This window comes from Protomyctophum parallelum (genome assembly GCF_964188405.1).
Source record: "Protomyctophum parallelum genome assembly, chromosome: 13".
Taxonomy (NCBI): Eukaryota; Metazoa; Chordata; class Actinopteri; order Myctophiformes; family Myctophidae; genus Protomyctophum; species Protomyctophum parallelum.
The window spans coordinates 27,448,871-27,453,870 of NC_139708.1; the positions used below are offsets into that span (position 1 = coordinate 27,448,871).

A 5,000-nucleotide genomic window follows, 5' to 3' on the forward strand; every position below is an offset into this window, starting at 1 on the left:
ATTAAAAGTTAACCGTCCTTAACCGTCGGGGGCACGGTGGCACAGTTGGTAGTGCTGTCGCCTCACAGCTAGAAGGTCCTGGGTTCGATTCCCGATGGGGACGCTGTGGGCACTGGCGGCGTGTTCCCTCCTCTGCGTCATCAGTGCCCATACCCGAGGCGGGGGTTGGCGATAGGGCCTTTCTGTGTGGAGTTTGCATGTTCTCCCCGTGTCCCCTAGGGTAGATACCCTCACAAAAACATGCCAGGGCGCCTGATGGAGGGGAAAGGAACTGGTCGGAATAACGTGTCCCTTCCACGTGCGGCCGGGGAAATTCCCCTCTGTCAGGTGAAAAGAAGCAGCTTGGACTCCTCATGCATAGAAGGAGGCATGAGGTCAGTCCGCTGCCCCCCCCAGGTTGGCAGAGGAAGTGTAGCGCCCAGGATTACATTAGATGAAAAGAAAAACTGGGTTACAAAATCGTGGGATAAATTTAAAATTTAAAAAGTTAACCGTCCTTCAAAAAATTATATTATATATTATATTGAATTATGACATCATCCTGCAGTGGAGATCTTTAGCATCTATGTAAAGGTGTGTGGTGTGTGAATGTGTGTGTGAATGCGTGAATGTAATGCACCATCTCTGTAAAGGTGTGTGAATGGGTGAATGTAATGCACCATCTCTGTAAAGGTGTGTGAATGGGTGAATGTAATGCACCATCTCTGTAAAGTTGTGTGAATGGGTGAATGTAATGCACCATTTATGTAAAGGTGTGTGAATGGGTGAATGTAATGCACCATTTATGTAAAGGATGATATTATGTTCATATTTCCTTTCTGTGGCGAGTGAGAAAACACCCCTATTCTAAATGCATCAGACCAGGTTCTCAACAGAACCCTATTCTAAATGCATCAGACCAGGTCCTCAACAGAACCCTATTCTAAATGCATCAGACCAGGTTCTCAACAGAACCCTATTCTAAATGCATCAGACCAGGTCCTCAACAGAACCCTATTCTAAATGCATCAGACCAGGTTCTCAACAGAACCCTATTCTAAATGCATCAGACCAGGTTCTGAACAGAACCCTATTCTAAATGCATCAGACCAGGTTCTGAACAGAACCCTATTCTAAATGCATCAGACCAGGTTTTGAACAGAACCCTATTCTAAATGCATCAGACCAGGTTCTGAACAGAACACTATTCTAAATGCATCAGACCAGGTTCTCAACAGAACCCTATTCTAAATGCATCAGACCAGGTTCTGAACAGAACCCTATTCTAAATGCATCAGACCAGGTCCTCAACAGAACCCTATTCTAAATGCATCAGACCAGGTTCTGAACAGAACCCTACTCTAAATGCATCAGACCAGGTAAAATGGACGATATAATCCGTAGTATAATCGGTGGGCACGTTCCTGGTGATCTGGATGTTCCGGAGACCCCCTGGGGACCCCCCAGGGACACCCCCCCACCCCCCCGGGGACCCCCACTCAGATCAGGTGGTCACAGATCAGATCAGGGACACTTGCTGAAAATAGCAGATCTTCAAGCTCACAACGCGGCTATTTTCATCATGCAGCCAAGTGTAAAATTACTTATATTGGATCTCTTGTCCACTAGTCCCTTCCTAACATTTTAGTCTAGTTTTTATTTGTTTGACGAAATTGTCAGTATATTTAGTCTTAGTTTTAGTCATCGTAGCTTAGTTTTCATTTAGTTTCCATTTATTTTTCGTCAGTGGAAAAAGGTAGTCAACGGACATTTTTCCTCTTAGTTTTAGTCGAGGAAATCAACACTGCTCTACAGAGGACTCAAAATACCTGAGGGATTATGGGTACTGTAGTTGTATAGGTCAATGTAATGGTATTGTAGTTTTATAGGTCGATGTGATGGTATTGTAGTTGTATAGGTCAATGTGATGGTATTGTAGTTTTATATGTCAAGGTGATGGTATTGTAGTTTTATAGGTCAATGTGATGGTATAGTTTTATAGGTCAATGTGATGGTATTGTAGTTTTATAGGTCAATGTGATGGTATTGTACTTTTATATGTCAAGGTGATGGTATTGTAGTTTTATAGGTCAATGTGATGCTTACCAGAGGGATTATGGGTACTGTAGTTTTATAGGTCAATGTAATGGTATTGAAGTTTTATAGGTCAATGTAATGGTATTGTATTGTAGTTGTATATAGGTCAATGTGATGGTATTGTAGTTTTATAAGTCAATGTAATGGTATTGCAGTTTATAGGTCAATGTGATGGTATTCTAGTTTTATAGGTCAATGTGATGGTTACCTGAGGGATTATGGGTACTGTAGTTTTATAGGTCAATGTGATGGATCTCTAGGTCACTAGGTATGGTGTTCAGGTCAGGATCTCACACAGCATCAATGGAATGACGTTGGTGAATGTAACGCATGCAGAGTTCCTGTCACCTCACACAGTGCTGGCTTAGGTTTCAGTGGTACTCTGTACGTGTGTGTGTGTGTGTGTGTGTGTGTGTGTGTGTGTGTGTGTGTGTGTGTGTGTGTGTGTGTGTGTGTGTGTGTGTGTGCGTGTGCGTGTGTGTGTGTGTGTGTGTGTGCGTGTGCGCGTGTGCGTGCGCATGTCAGACTTCCCCAGGTTCTTACTATATTATAGTACCAGTAAGACGCCCTGAGGTCGCGTGCACCCATCCTCCTGGGTGACATCACATCCTGCTGGGTGACATCACATCCTCCTGGGTGACATAAATCCTCCTGGGTGACAGCAGACTGCTGGGCGAGCGCTGGCGCTTTGGCATTGGGGGGGGTCAGATCAACATATGGAAAGAATGCTGTACTGGCCATATATGGAGCGTGTCTTGAGTGTACAGGGTTTGATGAGGTCAGATCAACATATGGAATGTCAGAACAGGTCAGCTCCATATATGGAGATCTAAGGGTGGCAGCGGTGGGCAGTGTCTTGAGTGCCTTAACTGCCTGTTGAGAACTGCCGGGCGTGGCTGCACTAATAACTTTGGGGCAGGTATCAGTCAACAGGCCCGTCTGGAGTTTAAATGGACAGGTATCAGTCAACAGGCCCGTCTGGAGTTTAAATGGACAGGTATCAGTCAACAGGCCCGTCTAGAGTTTAAATGGACAGGTATCAGTCAACAGGCCCGTCTAGAGTTTAAATGGACAGGTATCAGTCAACAGGCCCGTCTAGAGTTTAAATGGACAGGTATCTGTCAACAGGCCCGTCTAGAGTTTTTTATGGACAGGTATCTGTCAAGAGGCCCGTCTGGAGTTTAAATGGACAGGTATCAGTCAACAGGCCCGTCTAGAGTTTAAATGGACAGGTATCAGTCAACAGGCCCGTCTGGAGTTTAAATGGACAGGTATCAGTCAACAGGCCCGTCTGGAGTTTAAATGGACAGGTATCAGTCAACAGGTCCGTCTAGAGTTTAAATGGACAGGTATCAGTCAACAGGCCCGTCTAGAGTTTAAATGGACAGGTATCAGTCAACAGGCCCGTCTAGAGTTTAAATGGACAGGTATCAGTCAACAGGCCCGTCTGGAGTTTAAATGGACAGGTATCAGTCAACAGGCCCGTCTAGAGTTTAAATGGACAGGTATCAGTCAATAGGTCCGTCTAGAGTTTAAATGGACAGGTATCAGTCAAAAGGGAGACATGGAAGAGGAAGGATCAACATATAGAATGTCACAACACGTGCAGACACATATCCATATATGGAGATCTAAGGGTTTGAGGTCAGCTGTGGAGTTGCCGGCCAATATTGATGACATCAGGGATCTCCATATATGGGCTTAATTGCGACAACAGATCATATTTACTATGACATCAGAGGTCTTAGTGATGTCACGAGGCTTGGGATTTGGAGTGCTACACTAATAATATTACTTACGACTCACGAGTGCCGCGCTATGAGCTTGTAGGTCTGCTATTTTTGAAAAATCGTGAAAATGTGGCGCAAATCTTTGAATATATATTGTTAGAGTCAACGATTTTAACTCAATTATTTGCTTCTGGGGGGGGGGGTCCCTCCCTGGAAGAACATATTTTCAGATGGGGGTCGGCGGCGAATTACATATCATTTTCGGGGTCCATGACATGAAATATTGATCACCACTGTTACAGAAACATGAGGTATTTCAGAAAACTGTCCTGATTTAGAAGACACTTTTTTAAATGTTGATATCAGGCCTAAATAGGTTAATATTAGCATGTTGTAGTACAGTCGTATACAGTGTAGTATTATTGAGTATTATTAGTATATGTACAGTAGTATTAGTATTATTGTACAGTAGTACTACAGAAGTTAACAAACAGAAAGGTTAAAGTTTTGGCAACAAAGCTAACATTCACCTGGATTAACACAGCTGGCTGCACCTGTTTTCTGTGTGTGTGTGTGTGTGTGTGTGTGTGTGTGTGTGTGTGTGTGTGTGTGTGTGTGTGTGTGTGTGTGTGTGTGTGTGTGTGTGTGTGTGTGTGTGTGTGTTTACAAAACAAGCTTCCGGAGGTGCAAGTTCCCACCAACAAGACCACAACACGAATAAACAGAGGTCATTAAGCAAACTGTGTGTGTGTGTGTGTGTGTTGTTGTGTGTGTGTGTGTGTGTGTGTGTGTGTGTGTGTGTGTGTGTGTGTGTGTGTGTGTGTGTGTGTGTGTGTGTGTGTGCTTGCGCGGCGTGTGTATGTGTGAGAGAGAGACATGTCTAGGCACTAGTAGGCAGTCAAGGTAGGACTGTAATGGGAAGTTCATTCCATAGTTTAGATTGGGAGTGAGTCTGTAGTTCTGACTGCAATGGGAAGTTCATTCCATAGTTTAGATTGGGAGTGAGTCTGTAGTTCTGACTGTAATCGGAAGTGCATTCCATAATTTTGGAGCCAGAAGGGAGAAGAGTTTGGGACGTGTGGAGCGCTGTCCCGGCGTTTTTAGTGAGGGTACTTCCAGATTCCCTGCGTTGGCTGATCTGAGTGCGCGGGAGGGTTTGTAGGGTTCGATCAGACTGTGAAGATATGGGGGAGC

General features: G+C 44.4%; 1 protein-coding gene across 3 annotated transcripts in view; it reads left to right on the plus strand.

Annotated features, from left to right (window-relative positions):
- The window catches only part of scn4ab (sodium channel, voltage-gated, type IV, alpha, b), a 72,264-nt gene that overhangs the window by 483 nt on the left and 66,781 nt on the right, over positions 1–5,000 (plus strand). The gene's annotated exons all lie outside the window — the stretch shown is intronic.